The sequence below is a fragment of the Babylonia areolata genome, chromosome 26 (assembly GCF_041734735.1).
Source record: "Babylonia areolata isolate BAREFJ2019XMU chromosome 26, ASM4173473v1, whole genome shotgun sequence".
Taxonomy (NCBI): Eukaryota; Metazoa; Mollusca; class Gastropoda; order Neogastropoda; family Buccinidae; genus Babylonia; species Babylonia areolata.
Window position 1 is genome coordinate 27,819,857 of NC_134901.1, and position 25,000 is coordinate 27,844,856.

At 47.2% G+C, this 25,000-nt stretch overlaps 1 protein-coding gene across 1 annotated transcript in view; it reads right to left on the reverse strand.

Annotated features, from left to right (window-relative positions):
• Positions 1-1,678: 1,678 nt before the first annotated feature.
• The window catches only part of LOC143300578 (uncharacterized), a 181,965-nt gene continuing 158,643 nt past the window's right edge, over positions 1,679-25,000 (reverse strand). The window contains 1 exon segment of the mRNA XM_076614349.1: positions 1,679-2,016. The gene's annotated coding sequence lies outside the window, so the exon portion shown is untranslated.

Sequence of the window (25,000 nt, forward strand, 5' to 3'; positions counted from 1 at the left end):
GAAAGTCAAGCAGAGGGACCAGCCACACACGCACGCACACATACACCCGCACACACATATGGTACCTATCGTCCAACTGTTGGAACTGGCTCCGTCGGCTGGTTGTTTGTTCCCCTGTGGTGGCCATACCGTTCCGAGTCCTGAGCCGTGGCTGGAAGAGTCTAGCGGGCGGCATATGATCGGCGCAACTAGCGTTTGATGTGTTGATATTATCGTTCTGGTTCCTTCTTTTTTCTCTCCCCGGGCCATAGCACTGTGCTGGGAAAGGGGTGTGTGTGTGTGTGGTGGGGTGGGAAGGGGTGTTGGGAATGGAGGGAGGTATTTTTCACCTGTTGGGGCGAAGTCTCGAGATGGTTGCCATTTGTTGTGGGTCTTCAGATTCTGTCCATCAGTGGATATCGTTTATCCCTATCCTCTGTGCGTGTGTGTGTGTGTGTGTGTGTGTGTGTGTGTGTGTGCGCGCGCGCGCGCGAGCTAACTGGTGAGTGATGTATCAAAAGAGCGGTTGCTTTTCCATCGAAGGTTTCAGTTGCCCTCAGCCCCAACGGGCAATCAGAATACCAATGCCGCGCGTGTACGCTGGCGCGCGGGCGCGCGCGCGCGCACACACACACACACACACAATAACAGTCACTTTCTCACCAGAGTACGGGAATGGGTAGTGAAGGGGGGAGGGATGGTGGACAAACAGTCATACAGACGGGCGGTTAGAGAGGAAAGAGAGAGAGAGAGAGAGTGCCCCCACCCTTACTTTTTTTCTGACACAAAACGATTGGGATGCAAACTGATACAATTTCAGAGGAAGACGTTAAACGCGAGACGAAAAGGTTAGGTGTCACATTTAGAAGAAGAAAAAAAAGGGGACGAAACGGGATAGAGGGAATGGCAAGGAAAAAAAAGGAAAAAAAAGATGGGTATGGGGCAGAAATGGCTTGCAGGTGACAGCTGCCCCCTGGAGTTATTTATCATAACGCGCAGCTGTGGGAGCTCTGAACGCATCCTCCTTTCTCCCAAAGGCTGCTTTCCCAGCCCCGTTTTACTGTCTTCTGCAGGGGGCTTGGAGATGAAGATCATCACGATGATGATGATACATATGTGGCAGATAAGGTGAGACTGCAGGATTTTTTTTTTTTTTAATCAGTGCACCTGCACACCGTAAACTCAGCTTTTTTTTTTCTTTTCAATATTTATTGTTTTACTGCACTGCTCTCTCTCTCTCTCATACACCAGCCATTTTCGGCTCCCCCCTCCCCCCCAGGGGCTGTGTGTGTGTGTGTGTGTGTGTGTGTGTGTGTGTGTGTTTGGTCTTAATAAATTGCATTTTTACTTTGTTGTATGTATACTTTTTTTTTTAACGTCACGTTTGTGTGGGTTGTCTGTTGGCAATGTCGGCTTTTATTTATTTTATTTTTTTAAATGTGTGTACTTAAGTTGGAGATAAGTTTTGTATAGTGGTCAACGTCAGAAGTGTCTCCTAGGTTGTGTGCATGATGATTGTAGTTGTGCATCATCCCCCCCCTCCCCCTTACAGGACCGATGTTCAGTTATTCAGCCCCTTTAGAAAGTGCTTGTGATTCACATGCTGATACGCCAAATGTTTCTATATTCATCTCACATGTTGACCAGTGCTATGTATTGATTTTTTTCCGAGCTTTTGATGATTATACCAACTTCAGAGTACAGAGCTGACTTTAAATCCTGTCTTATCGGAATCGAGTATTTTGACATTTCAAAATGAAATATCATTAAAATGAAATATTATTTAAACTTTTTTTTATTCACTTACACAGTCTGAAAGGTTAAATTATTCTTTGGTACATGTGAAACAAAACCATTAAAAACAAAAAAAAAAAAAAAAACACCTTCGTTTATCTTTCCATACACTCTGTTTTTATTAAAATTCACACAATTGCAGCTGATTCCCTCTCACACATACGCATGCACACACGCCTTCGCGAACTTCTGCGGGTCGACTGGATAATGATGGTGGTCTCCCATCTGCGACTGGCGAAGAATCTGCACACAGATCGAAACAAAACCAAATGAAAGAAATACAAAGACAGCAAGCCTTGCCCCGGTGTGAGGGTGGGGGTGGGGGTGATATCAGACAGGACACCCCCTAAGAAGACCTTCCGACCCTGGGCTCCAACACCAAGAGCCAAACTATCGGGCTGACTCCCCCCTCCTCCTCCTATCCTAACTAAAGGGCCTGCCCTGTAACGCCCGCTCTTCTCTCAACGTGGTGCGAGTTATTCTTTTGTGTTGTGTTGTCCTTCAGGGTGTGTTGTAAAATGTTGTGAACTATCCCCTCATCCGAAAGTGTGTGTGATTTTAAACGCACCGCCGTGATATATATGTATAGCACGTGGACCACATGATCAGCGTGCAATCAAACACAACCAGCCGGTGGCAGGAGGCTGTCCTCAACACAGGAGAGAAAAATGGTCAGCAAGGGAAGTATCGGTCGCCTCGGAACCCATCACAATCACTGAACTGTCAGATATCCAACAGAATTCGGACTGCAGCATCTTTCTTCCACCACCTCCCACTGCTTCCACCTGTATGAAATGCAACACACCTTCCTTTCTCCTTGACCTCATCTCGTCCACTTCAGCCAGACTGATACCCGTCTTCACGTGGTCCAGGCAAAAGAAACAACGGAGAGCGAGGCCAGGAGATGTGAACAACAGAGGACACTTTGGGAAGACCAAGGGTGATGGAGATGTTGACAAGAGAAGATCGCCAAGACGTAATATAGCGTAAGGGGCGGTCGGTCTACCCAGGGGGGGAGGAGGTGGGGGGGTCTGCCTCCCAGGAGCAATCGTCTTGCTGTGGCGGCGGCTCAATGACTTGGGTGGGCAAGCCTCGGCTCGGCCCGTGACAAATGTGTTGCACGTGCATGCACAGACCAAAGGACCGACATTCACTGTTTCCTTTTCACTCTCACCCTTGTCGCCTTCACCCTGACTCCAATACAACCTGAAAACAACCCACAGGGATTCAGCAGTCCATCATCGACGCTTCCTGTTGACTCACCTTGTAAAATCTGTAAATGTCTCAAGACGGATGCATTAGCCGATTTTACATCTGAGGGTCAAGGTTCGAGCCCGGTATCGGCGCTTGATGGTGCCGACTCGAGCTTGCCTTAATTTCTTTTTTAATATGTTTGGAAACACGACTATACTCAATAGCACGATCTGAAAGGACTGGCCAAAAAAGCAAACTCTTTGGAAACAGCTTAATGTTGTCGACAAATGCAGACTTTAAAAAAAAAAAAAAAAAAAAAAAAAAAAATCATGCGATCCTTAAAGAACATTACTGTTCTAAAAAAAAAAAAAAAAAAAAAAAAAAAAAAAAAAATTCATAATGAGAACACTGTACTGCCTGGTTTGGGTGAAAGGCGAGTGAATAAATTGCACTAGGTCAAATGATTGAAACATATAAATATCACCGAGCGAAATATAAACTAATACATCTATTTACAATCCAGATTGTAGAATGGTGAAATAAATCATAATCAATAGTGAACACAGCTTTAATCTTTGAACACACACACACACACACACACACACACAGACACGCGCGCACGCACGCACGCACACACACAGCCCGACATTTTCGCTCAGTCTGTCCCCTCTTTCTCTCCTCCCCCATAATCCTACCCCAACCCCCCACCCTTCCCAGCCGCAATTTTTCTCACAATAATGATAACCCGAGCGCCATTCCCACCGACCAAACCGTTATTTTTCATGTTGCTGCTGCCAGCAGAGTTCACCGTTGACGCAATGGCCATCCGCCAAGTGATGGGGCTGCTGCCCTCACGGAAACTGGTTTGCGGGCGGCTGACATGAAATATCTCTATGAAACAAATCGCCCTGACCTTTCCCTCTCATCCGCCAGAGCTGCCACCACCACCACCTCCCTTCTCTCTCCCCCCCCCCCCCCCACCCCCTTCAGCCATTATGGAGGGATGAGGAGAAAGTGGGGGTGGGGGGAATGGGGGGGTATAGGGGGCAAAAATCAAGCTCGTCGTCAACTGCAGGGCAAAAAGTTCATTACGGAGGGGGAGGTGGGGAGCGAAGGACGTGACATTGTCATCAGCGCACAGCCATTTTGACCATTTGATCCCCATTACGCTGCCACTCAAAGCCGCCATTTCCATATTTTTCCAATGACACGGCCACAAATTGATACTGTGTTTGCTGTAGGGCTTTGGGGGGCAGAGAGGGGGGAGGGGGGAGTGGGGGTTGGGGGGATGGGAGCCGCGCGGCGGAAGAGCCCGAGCCCAGGTTAGCCTGTCATTTCAGCAGATGGCCCCGGACTTCATCTGTCATGAGCAACCCAAGACCAACGGCCGGGGCTCCCCTTCTTCCAACTTCCCATGACGAACGGGGCCAGCCAGACGACTGCATCTCTCTCTCTCTCTCTCTCTCTCTCTCTCTCTCCCCCAGCGGTGGTCGGTTACTGCTTTTTTAGCCAGGCGTTTTATGAAAGACATGTTTCCCTTCTTCTTGCTTTCCTCTCTCACCTCTGTCACCTGTTTCCGACGTGTGTCCAAGAAGTCGCGTGCTCTTCCTTTCGGTTCCCCCCGGCCTGCCAGGGGAGTTAATAAGCAATTACTGGGGGCTCGATCCCCCCCCCCCCCCCACCACTCCCCCGCCACCCGGGCTGTGCTGGCCGCCACCAGCTGTAACAAGGCGTCCAGATGAATGGGAGGCACAGTCATCCGCCATTCATCAAGCCCCAGGACTGCCTGCCACGCGCCGCTGCCAGATTGGGGCCATGATAGAAGCCGGCATGGCCTGCGCCACTCGTTATTTTATGAAAACTACGACAAGCGGCATACTGGACCTGTCCCTTCCCCCCTCCCTCTCCGGGGAACTCTGTGTGACAGGCTTCCCATCACTTCCCATTTGCAGTGACGGCTCACGAGCAGAGGGAGGGAGATCTTGGCTTGGGGCAGCCCTCCGTCCAGAAACGGGGGTGAGTTTAAAATAACCCAAGCGGACAACAGGGATCAGGCAGCACAGAACCGTGTTACATGAATTATATAACGTGCAGCCCAATCAGCCATGAAGACCCTCCTCATCAACCGCACCCATTCACCATTTTGTTCATGTAATGTGGAGAATATGGGTCCGGTAACAATTATGTAACGACACCATTGGAAACGCTGAATTATTCCTTTTGAATTTCCAATTCATTTCGTCTTGGTCACACTGAGAAGATGCCACAAAAGCAGCTCATGGTGGAACTTCCAGAAAGAACAGCCAGACCTTCGATCGTAAATCTCCATTCCAAATCACACACACACAAACACACGAGCGCGCGCGCGCGCACGCACAGAGAGAGACAGAGACAGTGAGACAGATACAAGCGCGCGATTTTTATCTTCTCGTTTATGGCCGTCGCTGAAATTATTCGATTAAACAACAACAAAAAAATTGTCATTTCGAAATGCCGCAGGATAGCCGAGTTAAATATCCTATTTGACAGACGTTTCCTATTTCCAATTTCGCCGACAATTCATCTTCAAAATGTTCCCACTGACCCGAATTAAAACTTATTTTAATTTTATCTGTAGCTTTGTGTCTGAAAACTTTGAAAATACAATCTTCACCTTTCTTGCGTCTCCATCGCTGGCAGTCTTGGAAAATAAAGACCAAGGTAAGGAGAATGAGTTGCCGGAAGGTGACCGCGGCCTGTAAATGCTACCGTAATCGCTGGTGAACGACTCTCAATAAGCCGGGAAAAGAATATGATCTAGCGTTGATTATAAAAGTAAAAAGAAAACACAAGGATTTGGACTCTCTCTCTCTCTCTCTCTCTCACACACACACACACACAAACACACAGACTAGGTGTGATTTTGCTACTGTGTGATGTTCCATAACAAAGCGTGAAGGATTCTGTGTGTGCCTCCTTATACAGAAGATTATAATAGTAGTTGCAGAGAAGAAGCGCAAGAGATAATGAAAACTATTTCAACCAAATTGACAGACACCACGGAATTTCTTGAAGAGAGAGAGGGAGAGAGAGAGAGCTCTAGTCATGTCTCCTTAAAATCCATTCCTTCAGCCTGTTCGACGTTAGGAAATATACAATGGAACAGCCAACGGTGACGCACTGCGACTAATCTTATAAATATCTTGCTTTTATATATTGCGAACAGCATTGAGGCTGAGGGGTGGGGGTTGGGGGTGGGGGGGGGGGGGAGTTATTACGACCAGATACACCAGAGACGCCATTTTCTTATTTCAATCAGAAAACCACACGCTTTCTTTCCTTTTTTTTTTCTTCTTCTTTTTTTCCTTTCCTTTCGTGAAGCGCTCGTCCCGGCTGGAATGATAGCCATCATAACGTTTGAACTGTTCTTCCTTTCAGGAGACATTGGAGCAAGGAACCAGACTGGAAACGGAAGACATCGAGACATGAAGCGAGGGAAGACTGGGGGGGGTGGGGTGGGGTGGGAAAGAAGCCAGAACGACAGACACTTTTTTTTTCTCTCCTCTTCCATTATTGACGAGAGCCGGAGGGTGAAAAATATGGCCCCCGTTATCTCCCCGTCTGGACCCGGGGGCCTCCCAGCGATGAAATATCAATAGCGGGGCTCATAAAATGTGCAGGAAAATTGAAATGAAGCTGAAATGTCACATTGGCACCCCCGGCTTTTCCTGCCCGCTCTGCCTGACCCCATTGTTGTCGGCCTGTCGTTACATGAGGGATGGGGAGGGGGAGGGAGGCAAGGGAAGGAGGGGGAGGGAGGCAAGGGAAGGGGGGGGGGGGTCCGGGGAAGGAGGGAGACAGTGGAGGGAGCGAAGGAAACAGATGACTACCTCCCGCCCCCTCCCCACACACACACACACACACCCCGTTCTTTCTTGTTGTGTGCATGACCAAGTCTTTGACAAAACTACATCCCACCACCGCCACCCTTTCCCACCATCAATGATGTGTTTTGTTTGATGAAGAGGGATCGTGCGCACACGCACATGCATACAATCAAACCTAGGGAAATGTCTGACTGGAACAACCAGATGAACACACACACTTGCGCGCGTGCACAATCTCTCTCTCTCTCTCTCTCACTACCACCACTACCTTTGTTTAAAACTAAACACGTGACAGTGACATGACAACTCTTTAATGTGTCTGTGTGTGTGTCCGCGCGCTCGCACTTCATCGCCTTCCTGAAGTCATGGACATGATTGCCTCTTTCACGTATTTGTTCGTTATCTAAAATGATGGTTAACGCAAAACAAGGCATTTTGTGTTTGATGTAGGGGACAAGAGGGTTGGGGGGGCTTGGGGGGTTATATGTTACAACCCTTCACCATAATAGTATAAACTCACTCACCACAGCTTAGTGATTCTCGTTGTGACAGACTGAGCAAACTCTTAACAATGTCCATGCTGTTAGCGAACATAAAAACAAAATAAACCACGACCAGGGTCGTCTATTATTCGGGCAGACTAATCAAAAGAACCCTTTCCTATTCCTTCACATTTCTTATTAAATAATAACGTTGTTCTTCCGCGCCTTTCGCTCTCCTCCTGTCAGAAACCATACGCCCCGTTGGAAACCATACAGTTTCATCTTGCGTTTCAAAAATTCCCTTCCATTATGTCAGCTTCAGGCTTGAACAGATTTCTTCCTTGAGCAGACTTCATAGCGAATCAGTAACGCGAACAAATGCACAGGCGAGAACACACACACACACACACGCACGCACGCACGAACGCACACACACACACACAAACGCGCGCGCGCACGAATGTACGCAAACACACACACACACACACACAAACACACACACAGGGAGGGAGAAGGAAGGAAGAAACGGGAAAGAGGGACAGCACGGCGAACTAAAAAACAATATTATTGTTCGGGCAATAAACACACACGGGCCACACACACACGTGGAAATAAACTCTTCCCGATAGCAAATGCACTTAGACGTCACATAGAAAGCAAAGAAACAAGGGGAACAGGATGGACAAGCCCTGTCGGCTTCTTCCGCTTCAACGCGAATAAAAGATGTGAGGGAAACAGTGGTTGTATGCTCCCATATACTTAGGATGCATGTGGAAGAATCAAAACCATAACAATCCCTTTACTGCAAAATTTCATAGATAAGGAAAGGAGGTTTAACCCTCTCGTTACCCACTGTTCGCTGTCTATTGAAATGCCACTGCAAAAGAATGGCAACTCATTGCTTTCAGTTTTCTCTTTTTCAGTGTGAACAAGAACTTCAGAGAGGCTCAACGAGATTATTCTTCCCTTTTCCCTGGCCTCCAACCTTTCTTTAATCCCTTTCTTTGCTTTCTCTCTTTTTTAGTCCAATCATCCATGTACACCCATGTACTTTATCTGTCTCCCACGACCCCCTTTTGTATTTTGTCTGTCTGCACCCCCACCTACCCCTCCCTCTCTCTTGCTCTCTCTCACTCTCTCTCTCTCTCCTTGCACGCAAGCTTGCTGTGCAAGCCAATCTCATCAGGCGCAGCTACAGTTACTGCGCTGGACTGAATGTTTTTCCACACCATCCCTCTGTTAGCTGTTTAGAGACCTCTCGAATTTGTTGAAAATCTAATGAACGGCAAACAACGAACGTTCAAACAAGCAGGTTTTACCAGTATTTCAAAGTCCCACAACGCTCAACCAAAAAACACCCACAAACAGTTTCTGCCCATCTGAATCATCCTTTCTTTTTTTCCCCCTCTAAGATCAGAGGAATGGAAGAGAGAGATAGGAACAAGGAAGGGGGGTGGGGGGGGGGGGGAGTGGAGTGGGGAGGTTGTAGGTGGCTGGGGTTGACGAGAAAATGGTGCACATCATCTTCGAAAGCACGAGCCGGCCCAGTCACGAAGGCATAAGCTGCCATTAAAGTTATAGGCAGTGACACGTTTACATGAGCTCCCGGTTTATGCTCGGCGCTGTAATGCGCGCATTAATAGACAAAAATCTTCGTGGTGGGCCCAGTGGCATATGTATACACACTGCTTTTTTTCCAGCCGTCTTCCCCTTCCCCACCCCCCTCCCCCCCCCCCACACACACCCTCCCCTCAAACCAGCCGGGAGTTGTGTTCGGCCCATAAAAAGACGCTTCTGGATGAAGATTCATACTCCCGTAATAAAAGCGACCACCTTCATTACACGTCGAACGAGTATCCTCCGGATATAAAAACAGCATTTAATGCATTTCATCCAACTAGGTTAAGCGTTCACACACACACACACACACACACACACACACACACACACACACACACCGAGACCACAAAAACCTTGTATTTTCCATTATTTATAACCATCAAGCCCATTAACATGGCAAAATGATGTGCATTTTTGTTCTATGGTTACCGAGTCTGCATTATAACACAGGAGGAGCAAGAGCTGGTTGTCACAGAGAGAGAGAGAGAGAGAGAGAGAGAGAGAGAGATTGTTGACGGATAACGAACGCAACCCCCTTAGCAAACAAAAACATCAATCATCCTTGGATCGAACTACGCACCAGGGTGTGTTTGTTTTTTTTTCTTCCCTCAAATCGATCACATTTTGACTAGTGGTATGGGGTGCTTGTCCTTCAGACACAGACAAGGGAGGGGGCGTGGGGGTGGGGATGCCAGATTATGGCCTGGCCTCGCGCTCTCTCTGCACCTACCCGATTTTCACCCACAGAAATATGTGACGATGAAAACAGTGCTACAACACACACACACACACACACACACACACACACACACAGTCCATTTCCTGGCAACAGCACCACCCACCATGACACATGACGAAGATAAGTTTATCACTGTTATCAGCATCACCCGAACCCGCTGCACTGCGTTGCATTTAACAATCTGCTCTCACGACTCAAGACAGCGGTAACCCTGGGGAAGGGGTGTTTCTCTGCTCTCACGACTCGAGACAGTGATAATCCTGGGCATGGGGTGTTTCTCTGCTCTCACGACTCAAGACAGTGATAATCCTGGGCATGGGGTGTTTCTCTGCTCTCACGACTCAAGACAGTGATAATCCTGGGCAAGGGGTGTTTCTCTGCTCTCACGACTCAAGACAGTGATAATCCTGGGCATGGGGTGTTTCTCTGCTCTCACGACTCAAGACAGTGATAATCCTGGAAAGGAGTGTTTCTCTGCTCTCACGACTCGAGACAGTGATAATCCTGGGCATGGGGTGTTTCTCTGCTCTCACGACTCAAGACAGTGATAATCCTGGGCAAGGGGTGTTTCTCTGCTCTCACGACTCAAGACAGTGATAATCCTGGAAAGGAGTGTTTCTCTGCTCTCACGACTCAAGACTGATAATCCTGGACAAGGGGTGTTTCTCTGCTCTCACGACTCAAGACTGATAATCCTGGGCAAGGGGTGTTTCTCTGCTCTCACGACTCAAGACAGTGATAATCCTGGGGAAGGGGTGTTTCTCTGCTCTCACGACTCAAGACTGATAATCCTGGACAAGGGGTGTTTCTCTGCTCTCACGACTCAAGACTGATAATACAGGGGAAGGGGTGTTTCTCTGCTCTCACGACTCAAGACAGTGATAATCCTGGACAAGGGGTGTTTCTCTGCTCTCACGACTCAAGACAGTGATAATCCTGGACAAGGGGTGTTTCTCTGCTCTCACGACTCAAGACAGTAGTAATCCTGGACAAGGGGTGTTTCTCTGCTCTCACGACTCAAGACTGATAATCCTGGGGAAGGGGTGTTTCTCTGCTCTCACGACTCAAGACAGTGATAATCCTGGGCAAGGGGTGTTTCTCTGCTCTCACGACTCAAGACAGTGATAATCCTGGACAAGGGGTGTTTCTCTGCTCTCACGACTCAAGACTGATAATCCTGGGCAAGGGGTGTTTCTCTGCTCTCACGACTCAAGACAGTGATAATCCTGGGCAAGGGGTGTTTCTCTGCTCTCACGACTCAAGACAGTGATAATCCTGGACAAGGGGTGTTTCTCTGCTCTCACGACTCAAGACAGTGATAATCCTGGGCAAGGGGTGTTTCTCTGCTCTGTCGACTCAAGACAGTGATGATTCAGGGGAAGGGGTTTGTCTTTACTTTTTGTTTCTTTAAATACAGAGTATGTGTTTTCGAGCTTTTGTCAAAAACGTAAACCTGTTCTGTATTGCTGTTGCCGTAGTTTGCACGATATCACTGATATTAAAGGTGCTTTTTGTTTTTGTTTTTTTCCTCTTCCAATGACGATCGCGAACTTCCCTGTTTATGCTCGCGCGCGCGCGTGAGAGAAAGAGAGAGAGAGAGAGAGAGAGAGAGGGAGAGAGAGATGTGGAGAGAAAGAGAAACAGTTTCTCCTCACAAAGTAACAATATCATTCACCAGAGAAGCTTGAAGAGGAAGTCGCCATGCTCTCAAGATGACCCCACTGTGTCCAGTTCTCAAAGCTAGTCTTCTCATCACCCCTTCCTTCTCTGTCACAAAACCTCTTCATGTCGGCCCCTGGCGTTTCCCCACAGGAAGAATACCTCCAAGATCAGCCTTGCCAAGGACTCCGCGCCCCTGATGGGCAAACTACTTTGTTCGGGTGCCAGAATAGCATTAAATAGTGTGGCTGCATCTGCCCCCCCCCCCCCCCCCCCCCACACACACACACACACACCGGACAGCACGTGACCCTTTTCACTCTCATTCCACCCCACGTGAACGTGTGTGACAAACAGGAACACAAACAAAACAATATACAAGTAAATGTTAGAAAACTTGTTGGGAGAGATGACCCCCAAATCACCCCCCTGTACCGCATGGCTGTCACACCTAAGGTCATCAATACAATATCGATACGCAGCAGTCCAGTGCCGGACATCCCTGACTACGCGGTGTGCGAAGGGCCTCACATTCCCTGCTCAAAATCGCCCTGCACCTATAAAAAGAAGAAAAAAAGGGTGTGTGTTGAGGGGGGGTGGGGGTGGGGGGCGGCGCTAGGTAGGGTGTGGGAGTTTAGGGGGAGGGAAGGGGGGGGGGACAAGACAAACGCGAAAACGGCGTAACTCATTCCAGGATGCGATAGACCCCACCACGGTGGGGGAAAAAAAATTCACATGAAAAACAGGCACTGTTCTCCGATTCGCCATATGACCGGAAAACAAATAGCTCAGTTGCAGCTAGGAGGCAGTAAACAATCCAAAGCCCGGGCCCCCAGCTTTGCATCAAACCATGTCCACGCTCAACAGAGGCATTGTGCGCCGTGACACGGGCTAAAAGGGCCGACATACCGGGGTTCGCCAAACGTCAGGTGATACACACTGTCACACAGGAAACGGGGTCCGGGTTGGTACCACTGTCCCAGGTGCGTGCTTGCGCGTGTGTGTGTTTGTGTGCGTGAGTTTGTGTGTGTGTGTGTGTGTGTGTGTGTACGTGCGCGCGCGCGCGCGCGCGTTCCACATAAAACACCCTTCCCAACTCTTCTTTGGTTTCCAAACCAAAGTGCGATAAATATTTAGGGCTTCAAGGGCTTCCCTTTCTCCGCTGTTTCCTGCCGATCCCACATTCCGAGTCGGGGTTTGTTGTGATCATTCCCAAATGACAATTGAGGTAAAAAATAAAAAAAAAATAAAAATAATAATAATTAAAAAACTCAAAAAAAACAACCAAACAAACTGTAAGCTAACGAATCCAAATGCAATAGTACATGCGAGAGTGAATGTAATTTCTGAATCGAGAAAAAAAAGAAGATTTTGTTAAACTTTAAACCAATAGATTTTGAACAGAAAAAGAAGACCAAAGAAGTCTGTGACAAGCTCTCATAAACTCATAATTCACACGAACAAAGAGCTCTAGTTGGGAGGAGGTGTCGAAGCGTTGTGGCTGACCTACAGTCACTGCAGATTGCTGGCCTACGCAGAGACCCGAATAATGAATAAAACGTTATAACTGGATGACAATAATAACAACAAAGGTATAATATTGAAAAGAATACACACCAATTAACTGACAAACATATGTCATCATCAACTTTCAGCTGTTCCTGTGGCACCGTATGATAAACACCGCAACCAGGCTTTACAGCAATGGAAGTCGCCTTTTCCCCCCTCACTGATCCGATTAATAAGGGTGGCAATAAAGGTTGAACAGGACGGGTGAAAAATGTAAATCTGAAATGCAAGCAGTGCTTACACTTTATGCACACTGGGTGGGTGGGTGTAATACACTGAACTGTGTCTCACACACACACACACACACACACACACACACACATATATATATATATATATATATATAACGATTGAAATGCATCATCGTGGGTTACTGGTAGGTTATCGATATTCAACATGTGTGTGTCCTGTTGTTAAACGTTTATTCTTTGTTAGGGTCTCTCCGCATGTCAGCAATCTGCGCCGTCCACTCCTCTGTTTCAGTGTTCAGTTTCTGAAGGCGGCGTCACTGCATTCAAACAAATCCATATACGCTACACCACATCTGCTAGGCAAATGCCTGACAGCAGCATAACCCAATGCGCTTCTCAGGCCTTGAGTGCCTGCATACTTATCTGTGTACCTAGAGTGGAATTCTTTATTCAGAATTTTCCCAGAGGACAACACTTTTAATACCATGGGTTTTTTCAGTGCACCAATTGCATGCTGCACACGGGACCTCGGTTTATCGTCTCATCCAAATGACTATACGCGCTCAGTTTGATTTTCCAGTTAAACTCTGGAGAAAGGGCGAGAGCGGGATTCGAAGCCAGATCCTCACGGATACTGTATTGGCGGATCTGCGCCTTAGCCATTACGCCAACCCGCTCGCTAATTCTATGTCCTCCACTATTCTGCAGCAAATGGAGCCTTAGCGCGGTTGTTAAATAAATCAGAAAACAACGCGGATTTTTTTTTTTTCCAAATAGTTTGTTGTCACCCCAACTTCTCGGTCTCCCATCCACCACCCCTTTCATCAACATTTATGTCTGCAACTTTCCACCCAGAGAGACAACTCTTCCTCGCAGTTCAAACAAGGATACCATGAGATAAAAACTCTTAGTTCTTCGCATTTTCGCTGAAGCTCACTTGCGCAATATGAAAATGCCCAACAACAAAAGACTGACAGCGTCAAATTGCATTCCACATGCGGAACAGAAGAAACTTTCGGTTTTGAGAGAGATTGAAAAACGATATTGTGCGAATGAATGCAAAGGAAGTAATCAGTACTCTCCTGCAGTGGTGATGTTCTCTCTCTCTCGGTGAAACCCTACACCCCTCACCCACACTCTCTCTCTCTTTCCTCACACACACACACACACACACACACACACACACACAGATGGGTTCAGAACCGTTCTTCAAGTGGATCCAGCATTTTACGAGATGATAATCACACGTGTTGGAAACGAATCAAGCACAGCCCTTGTTGTCGAGCCGTAAACATCTCCTGGCCGGAGGAGATCAAAGGGGTGTGGGAAGTTGCCATCCTTTATGGACACAATCAACATGTCCATTTGTGCACCATTAAGACCCACGGGGACATCGACATGGGATGTGGAGTAAGGGAGAAAACCATCCATGCTTCTTCCAACCAGCCCTGTGCTTTGAAAATCCCTCCCTCTCTCTCTCTCTTCATTACGTCCTCCTCTAACGATTTCCAGGTCGGCCCATGCACACCCCTCGCCCCCACCACCTCCTCTACTTTGCTTTCCCGTAGTACCCGCCTCCCCCTGCTCTCCTCTTTCCCGGAATCCTTTTTTTTTTCCTAAAGAAATTCCAGTTTGAAAACAAGTCTTGAAATTCCAACTGCTGTCTACAAAGAGAGTAATTATCATTACAGTAAAATCTCTTTAATTGTATAATTTCTTGTAACATTACACACACACACACACACACACACACACACACACACACACACACACACACACAAACTGTAGCAAAGTGGTTAGCGTCGCGGGCTGACGACTGGGGTGGGGTGGGGATGGGGGTTATGGTCGAGCTCCACTCTTTTATTTCCCCTGGTATATTTAAGTCTGTGTGTGTTGGGGTGGGGGGCGGGAGGGGGAGACTCGTGATGAAACTGCGCAAACAAAAAAAAGAAAAAAAATAGATTTTGAAAAAAAAAAAAATCGCATGTGTTGGTGGTGGGGTGGAGCGGTGCAGGTAAGTTCATGTGCATTCTGCATGACATATGGAATTGTGTTTCAGGTACTACAGATTTTTTTCTCTGCATGGAGTTCGGACAGCTCTCCCTGAGGAGAAAGCTTCTCCAGAATCCGGCTCCACACCTTTTTAAAGTCCTTTTTGCCATGGGTTCTTTCATGTACGCCAGTTGAATGCTGCACCTCGGCTTACCGTCTCCCTCAAAGAGACTCAAAATTTAAGCGGATGTCTGCTTCAAAGTCTTAAACCATCAAAACAACCAAACAACATTTTAAGTCGAATAAACAAGATCGAGACAGGGGTTCTTTCCATGTCATTTAAAAAAATAAAAAAATAAAAAAGGGCACAGGTAACACCACAACTAAACACTAACACAACACACAGAGCTGAGGTCGCCAGCTTACTCTTAAAAAAAGGACTACCAACAAACGAATAATTAAAGTAAGAGGCCCAACAAAGCAAATAAAAGACATGTTAACAGCAAAAAGTATATTGCAAAGGTCAGATTGACACACACTTCAGGGTGGGTAGCCAAAGCCCGTTGCAGTGTATGGTGACAGCACCCTATCACCAGAAAACATTCGCTTGACAAGCATGTCAGACACCGCGAAACAGGCCGGGAAACTATAGGAGTGATGCTGATCACCAGAAATGTGATTATAGGGAACAGGAAGGCACACCGAACCGACAGAAATAGGTTTTCTTAAAGCAGAAATATGGCAGCAACAGACAAGAACCTGGGTTTTCTTAAAGCAGAAATATGGCAGCAACAGACAAGAACCTGGGTTTTCTTAAAGCAGAAATATGGCAGCAACAGACAAGAACCTATTTCCTGGAGCATACTGTCATAAAGAGAGGGATACTATTTCAAACCGGCACCTCCACAGGGGTACCCCTCAAGTGGTGGGTGTGGGAAGATGGCGGAGAGTGGAGGGGTGTGGGGTGAGGCGTGAGAGAAAAGGAGGGGGCAAGTAGTATTAACATACCTGGGGGGCACGTGACACCCACGTGAACACCCCCGCGTTCATCCCTAGCTGTCAGACTGGCCCAGGACGTATTGCTGTGGCGCTTTGTGTGCCTGATGCGTCCTGGCTTCCACTAAGCTTACCCCACCCCACCCCCCGCCTGTCAAAAGCCAGCTCCGCCATAGGCTGACTGCCAGGGTTGTGCCATTCGGTTTTATTTCCTTTGACCATCTATCTTTTTGTATGTGTCCACCACCCCTCCTCCCACCTTCTGGCCCCTCCCCTTCCTCCTAAACAAACAAACCGAAGCTACAACCGGCTACTCGTCAACTCTTTGGTGAAAAAAGGAGAGTGCTCAAAAACCATCCAAACTGTTAGAAATACAGGTTCCCCCACCACCCACCACCCGCTCCCCCCAAAAGTAGAATAAAATGATGATAAACAAGCTTAGTTTGTTGTTTACGGACATACACACAGTACATTTCTTCGCCTTGGGTCTCTGAACCAGTACCCTGTACTGTTAGATTATATATATATATATATATATATATATATATATATATATATATATGTGTGTGTGTGTGTGTGTGTGTGTGTGTGTAATCTGACAGTATATAAATCTCGCTGTGACCGCACGTATAATGGAGGGGTCAGATAGGATCACTTCCTATCACCAGACACCCAGTTCCGCCCCGTGTCGAATGACCAAGGGATCAAGACTGTCATTCGTTATACGTGGTGGCTGTATTATTGTTTGTGCCCTGATCATGTCGAAAGGGTAGTGGTGGCAGGAAGGGGATATTGAAAAGCGGGGAAGGCCCTAAGCCCTCGCCCTGTAGGGTGCTGAGCCCTGGAGATTGTTGCCAGAGGCCTTATTGCCGATGATAGTGACAAGCGGTGGTTATCTGCCAGCCTAGGATGGCACCATGATCAATCTGACACACTTCATACAGGGTCAGAAGGGCAGGTCCAAACCTGTTCTGAACTGCGAGATGACCATTTCCTGACAGACTTTTTATTTTATTAATTTTTTTTTTTTAACCAGTCTCTTCGTCTTCCGGCTGTCACTTCTGCAGTGAACACCAGCTGTTCAATCAGTGGCGTTGTAGTAAGAAAACATGCATTTAGTTTTACATTAGTTTACTCTGGAATACATTCATGACAACGCTGTTGATGGTTAACCGGTGGTCATATACATTCGTTACGCCGAGGACCACAAAAGCTATTAGAAGATATTTATTAATTGCTTGGGTAGGTATGACATATCATTTTACCTAAGTTTATCCATCCATTCCATTGGATTTTCTCTTTGCAATAAATAAATCACAAAAAGATAGGATACCGTTAAAGTTAAAAACCATAATGTCAAGAATGCAATCTAACTCTGCCCATTCATCGGCGGAACAGAGACAGCATGTGATGTAAAAAATAAATAAATAAATAAATAAAATTTAAAAAACAACAACCAAAAAACAACAACAACAACAAAAAACACACACAAAAAACAAAAAAATCACGAAAGAAGAACAGAATCACATCCCCTTGTTTTATTGAAATACAGTGCGCGATGTTTATGTTTTACCCATATGTAATACAACAGAAACATTCTCTATCTTTTCTCCTTATTTCGTTCTTGTGCAAATGCAATTTTACTGGCATTCTCTGTTTGGATTATTGCTTTGAAATTGTCCACCACATCACTTGAAACACTCAACCCATTCATTAACACACTCAATCCGGACAGCCGAATACGGTTTGCATAAGACGTTTTATATTTTATTGTACACCCCCAAAACTGTTAAAGCGACGTCTCTGCCGTTAGCCAAACAACCAGCACAAAAAAAAAAAAAAAAAAAAAAAAAAAATCACCACCCTCTCTCAGGAACCTTCTGAAACTGCCCATCTTCATCATGCAACCAACCACCACCAGCGCCAACAAAAAGCCGACGGCATCCAGGCATCATCCCTGACAGGCGAGGCAACACGTCTTGAATAGCAAGATGGTCGCTCTGCCACCCCCCCCCCCCCCCCCCCTCCCAGTCCACAGGGGTCAAACAAAGAGTCCACAAAAGGCCAGCCAGCGCCGGGGAGGCCTCTTTGTCCTGGGGCTGGATGTGTGCACGACCCCTGACCGCCCGGCTATCTTTCAACAAGGAGGGAATGACCCCATATTAGCGGCGCATTGACGGGGGGGATCAGCCAGGACCTTATGATGGACAATATCATAAGCTGGCTATCATACGGCCCCCACTAAGCCTGCCCATTAATCAAGCCCCACTCTGCCAGGGCAACCAGGGGCAAGTGTGAGGGAAGAGGAATCCGGCAGAGGGGGCAACTCAATCCTCCACTGACACTCCGTGTAATTCTACATTGACAGAGAGAGAGAGAAAGACAGAGAGAGAGAGGTGGGGGAAATGGGGAGAGAGGTCACATACAGCTGGGCCCCGAAGAGGAAGCCTTTTGGTCCCGCTCATTCTTCCAGCATTATGTGGACGAATTGTGAGAGAGGCTTTGGGACAACAAGGCCGCGGCTTAGGAACCTTTTGCAGGCCCCGCTCCCGGCCCTGGTATCGGCACGCTCGGAGGTCGTCCCCCAAGTCTGCCGTTTCTTTTGCGCACGGCAATATTTGATCCTTCTGCGGCGATCGGGGGCATCCAGATGTCAATTAGGCGTGTCTCGTCGCTGACAGGAAGGGCGCTCCCTGACAGATTGGACCTCCAAATGGACTCGTCCTCCACACAGCCCGCGCCCCTTCCACCCCCTTCCAACCCTCTCTCTCCCATCGGCTCACGCCTCGTGCATAGCTTCTAATAATTCAGACCCCTCTCAATCCCGCCATGATTATGGCATTACAATCCTGGAGATCTCCTAATACTCCGGGCAGGTCAGCAAACGTTAGCCTCTTTTTTGGGGCCCTGTAATTGCGTTACGGGCCGGGGAAGATGCTGCGAGACAAGCGAGGCTCGGTGGCTTGGCCGGCCTGTCCAACCCGCTTCTCCCCGGCTCGTTGAGGCGGCCCTCCCACTGAAAACATATGAATTACATTTAATAATCTTGTATGACACGCCGCTATGCAAGGGAAAATGCAATTTTGGGGGCGGAATATTAGGAGAGGGGTCGGGCGGACAGCGATGTTGACAGCCAATCGATAGGGTGTATTGGCTGGAGGCAGGCTGACAGGGAGGAGGGCGGGGAGGGGAGGGGGGAAGGGGAGTGACAGTGTGGAGAGACCAGGGGGACACAACCCTCTCTCTCTGACAACACTGTCCTTTCCCTTCGCTTCAGCACTTACTCAAACACCTCCTTCCGGCACTAACGGCTTCCATTCTGGGGCCTCATTGTTATGCTGATCCTGTGGCCCAAGTTTAAATACGGAAAGAGCCGGTGCCGCAAAATTTAGCATATGCACAGCATGTCTGAAAAGGCGGCCCATAAAAGGGATGCAGGGGCAGATAACAGCCACTCTGGAAAGAGATCGCATGGGACACCGGCTGTTCGGCGTGTAGACCTTTGACCATCTCCCTCGGGCACCAGCGGACGGAGAGGGGTGGGCAGCAGACAAGGTAGCGAACTTAAAAGTCAGAGCTGTCCCTGAGCATTAACGTACAGTGCCAACCGAGCTAACCCGATTCAGTTCGATTCACGGTGCAGGTCATATCGCAGCGAAAAGCTTCTGAGAAACGAAACCACCCACAGACGAAACCCGTAGTAAGAGTAACTACAATCCGTCCCCACACATCAAACAAACAGCATTCAATCAGAGAAGACAATTTACATCGCATCTATTTAAACCGTGCTTGGAGCGCCAGATTTGTCGCCCACTGTAACTGACACAAACTAATGAAGGAAGCGCCAGCCACGCCGCCCACTTCGCCAACTGCTGACAGTGATGCTCATCTTCCCACTGTAAACAAACCGTGATTGTTTGTGGGATTTCAGTACACCTATTCTTAGCAGGAGGGAAATTACAAAACTGTGAAACAACAGATGCATCCCTGCAATATTTTCCCGTTGGTGCTTGTGCACAGCATTTGCCTTATACTCGTGCATCGAGAAAAAAAAATCCATAAAAAGGATTAAATTTTGAACAGAAACGCTTTTCTTATATATATATATTTTTAATTATATATATATATATATATATATATATATATATATATATATATATATATATATATATAATTAAAAAGAAACAAACAAAAAAACACAAAAAACAAAAAAACCAACGAAAAACAACAACAACAAAAACCCGCGTTCTATCAATATTTTACAAGAGCAAAAGAGACTGGCAAGGGGACTTCAGAGGAGAATGAGAAGAGGCGTGGTGGGCGGGGAACGGGGGGTTGACGGGAGGGAACAGCAAGGCGACGAGCCAGACCCTCACAGGCCGACGCGAAGTGTTCCAGAGTCAAGGAGAATATCAAAATGGGGAGCGGAAAGACTGGAATATTCCAGCGATGCCGGCCCCAGAGAGCGCAGGATGAAACTGTCTCCAGCCTGATTCAGCCCACTGCATGAGCGACGTTTCCAAAACACAAGAGGGAGCAGCGCCCGACACCCTCAAAGAGCTTCCGTGAAGGGCCAAGAAAGAAGTCTTTACGCCCAGAATCTGCTTTTGACACCAGCTCTGGCAACTTGGCCACGCCGACAGAATTTCAAAGAGACGTTTTAAAAGCTTGAGACTCGAGAACACCAGACACGCAGAGAGGAGTGTGTGTGTGTGTGTGTGTGTGTGTGTGTGTGTGTGTGTGCGCGCGCGCGCGCGCGCGCTCGTGTGTGTGTATGAGAGAGAGAAGGTGTGTGTTTGTGCGCACGCGCGCGCGCAGAAAGTGTGTTGGCTACGATTGAAACTCGTTTTCCAACGAACTGAATAATTGTTACCGTGTGTTTGAGACATATATTTGTAATGCATTGTTGTTGCTGTTTTAATTTGAGACTGTATCTGATTTCCTTATCTTATGATATGTAAAACAGTAAAATATGATTTTTTTTTTTTTTTACGCTACTTTCATTCACTAAAAATTCACAACCGTTTACTACAACTACCGTCCCTCCACTCCACCACCCTCAACCCCCCACCCCCACCCCCCCCCCCCTTTTTCTCCCCTCGATCCCAGTTACATGTTGTGATTCCAGTGTCTCATGAAATGGATATCAGTTTGTGTTACTCAGTGTTTTAACTAATATCAAAACACAACATGACCGATATTTTTAGTAGCGACTGCGTTGAACCCGTTGTCTTAACGCTGGCATTTCCGAAATCATTCAAGCAAAAGAACCATAATTACAGCACTGAGTGAAACCAGTCGCGAAACGTAACAGTAAGAATGAAACGTAACAACTCAGAGCTCGGACGTCCATATTACAATTACATTCAACGCCGGTCACGTGCTGCCAAACAGAGGTGGTGGACACGTCAGTACACGTGCCCCGCTGTTCACTTCATACTGTGTTGCTGAGCATGTCCGTGCTGGGGGCTGTTCTTTGAAGTTCACCCCGACTGGCAGGAGGCTGAGCGGGTGGAAGATCCAATTGGACGCAGGTACTTCCAAGTGCGCAAATTTCTGCCAGCCTCACTTGAATAGTTTAGTTTCCAGACCTGACTTGCATACGGCCAGCAGGCAAGCCCAGACAAACGAAGTAAGTATATTCTTTCCGTTTCAATGCTCAGTCTGTGGGATTTGGCAGCAGCGTTTGACTTCATGAGACGGACCGGAGATTCGCACATTTTGGTATGCTGAACGAGCGCAGCGCGTGCGATGAAAACTGACAGCAGCGCAGCGGGTCCATTCTCTGCAAACAGATACTACAGCCACGATGTTCCTGATGACCTCGGCCAAGGGTCAAGGTCGCAGCGGGCATGATTTGTCTGGGTAGAAAACGATTTCTAAAACCGATCTGGGCTGGTGTCAATCAGGATTAAAGGGTTGCTGATATGGATTCGTCCCAAAATCAAACGTAATGGTTGTTCATTGTGATCCTGACCTTGACTGAAGACATCGGTATCTTACCACCATGTATAGCCAAAAAGAACGAGATTACACTGCAAGGATTATCGATCTGCTTGCACGGACAACTCTTTCTGCAACTTTTGAATTAAATGATTAATTTCGATGCAGCTCGTATTCATTATCGAAGTCGTATCAATCATTTATGATAATGCTTGTCTGTCTGGACTTTAACTGAATTATTTAAGACAAAAAGAAAAATAATACATACATACATACATCTCGCTTTCTTCAGGCGCTATTTTCTTGAAAAATGACGGGGGGGGGAGTGCCCAGACAACCTTGAGTGAAACAGGTTTTCATCATATGTGCTTGTCTACTCTCAGCCCCTTAGAACAAGGTATTGATCTTGACAGACTCCAATTAACGACAGCCATCAACAGTAACCACTCCAAGCATGGCCTTTGATTAAAGTATGGTAGCCATCTCTCAAAGTATGGTCTGGCCCTTCGCATGTAGACTTGAAAGGAAATGAAGAGTAACAACAGAAAGAAGTCCACACCACTAAAACTGTACAATAACGGCGTGGCTTAACAAATTTTTACTGTCAATTAAGAACTAAAGAACTAAAATAAAATGGTTCATTACACTGTCACGTTTGAACCTGTTTGATGATCAAAATGACTTATTTCAGGCACATTTTACGTGAATTGTATTCATTTCGTTTGTTTGTTTTTAGTGATGTCAGTGTTCAATAACAACAACTTTACTGCATACTTTTCTGACCATCCACTGTAATCAAGAGCCTGGTCGCCGCCATACTCCACCCGCCCTTCTTGTCACTGCTTCCAAGCGATTCCTCTGTCACATGCATATGAAGTATCAGCAATGGGAAGAAAGAAGGCGAGTGGCGAGGGAGGGGGACTCATCACCATATTTGCTCCACTACTCCACTACTTATTTATCAGTTATCGTACCAATGTCACCAGTCAGTATGCACAATCATCAATACCAGCCCACTAAAATAAATTTCTGGACACTATTTCCGTGTTGTTTATAACCCAAACGACCAAGGGCGACAAATGACGACAACAAGAGAAACAATTACAAACGTGATCTCTGAAGACAAGATACCACCCTAAAGTATTGTCTAAAGTAGGAATGCTATAATCCTGGCCCCAATTTCTCTGGAGTGGAAAAAAATAAGAAACTCAGTCAAGCCGTTTGTCTCAATCTGTTTCCACGGTCGAATAAAACAGCGTCATGACCCATTTTCCGCCTCGCAGTTTTCCACGGTTTCTTCATTCCTGTTATAACCTCTTTTCCTGTCAGCGCTTTCCACGATTTCTTCAACGCTGTCATACTTTTTGGCGACGATAGGTTCTATTTTCTAGGTAGTGCTGCGTCCTAACCATCTTTGCTGCTATCACTCAAAACGACGCAGTGCCATATTATAATAATATCGCCTACTTTCTCACGATGTTGTACTGCAACATCAAAATGTTAGTCTTTTCCGGGAGATTCCAACAATCTCGAAAAGTCCACGTCCATTTTCATGCAGTTACCCACCACCTCAAAACGTTATGTCCTGGTACAGTTTCCCACAACCACGTGACGCTAACGGTCCACTTGCTTGAAAAGTTCACAATCAATCACAGCTGCCTTGTGACCTACTTTTTCGTGGCTTTCCATAATAATGCCACGACCCACTTTCTGGTTGTTGAAAATCATCTGACAGAGATGTGTCGGCACCAATTTTCTGTCATTTTCCCACCAGTCCCACAAAGCGGTCTCATATGTAACCAAGTCTGTCTCAATGTTTACTGACGCAGTTCGAGGCTGTGGTGTGATGACCCATTGTCTCAAAATGAGTCTCCCAGTATCGTGAAACATAATGTGTTATTTCGCGTTTTCTCGACAGTTCCAGATATCACACAATCTTCCGATATAGCAATCTTACCAACGTTTTTACGTGTTACTCGTTTCATGGGCCACTTTCTATCATCGATTTCTAACTCTGTATCTCGCAGATGCAAAATGGAAGGCTTCCATGGAACCCTTTCATCATGTTCTCGAAACATTTATTAATGAGAGAAGTTGGACACGTTTGCTCATCGGGGCATCAAACAAATAAATAAAAATTTTAAAATACTTTCTGAGTGTGCAAGCGCGCGTGAGGGCGCGCGCGCGCGCGCGCGAGCGCACTCGCATGCGTGTGTACTTAAAGAATTAGAGAATGAATGAGATCAATATGTTGACAGCGGAGAGCATAAATAAGATTAATAAACAGAGTTATTCAGTTAACATCGTTATCACTACTCTCCCTTCTGACCTTCCCCCATCTCTCTCTCTCTCTCTTTCGCTCTCCCCCCTCCCCCTTCCCTCCCTGTTCCCCCTTCGTGACGGACAGAGAGGGCGGAAATAGAGAAAACGACATACGCTGAGACCGTGGAGGGGGAAAAAGAAATTTAGGGGAGGAGTATGCGAACTAGTGAGCAGAAAAAAAGGGAGGGGTGTTGTGGGGGAGAGGGAGGTAAGGGGGGAGGGGGAGGATATGGGTGTCAACACCCGACACACACCGCTCCAAACTACGCATCCCCTCCCCCCCCCCCCACCCAGTCCCACCCCTATCTCTACTCATACCACCCTCCACACACACCCCACCCCGCCCCTCCCCCAAACTCCCCATCCCTAACTAAGCAGGGCCAGTCGCCCCCACATGACGTGCGTGGCATATGGAATGTTCACACGAATGATTAAATCATTATCACTTTCTCGAGGACCTCTCCCCTACACTATCCCCCTCCCCCTTGCAACCCTGCCCCTCTCTTTCCTCCTCCTCCTCGTCTTCATCTGCTGGCGACAGGCACGTGAGCACCGAAGATCTCGTCCTGCGTCCTGTGCCAGGGACAGGGTCTGGAATTGCCCGCTGCACCACGGGAGAATGCCAGAGAAGAGCGCGGCTCGAAAAACGAGGAA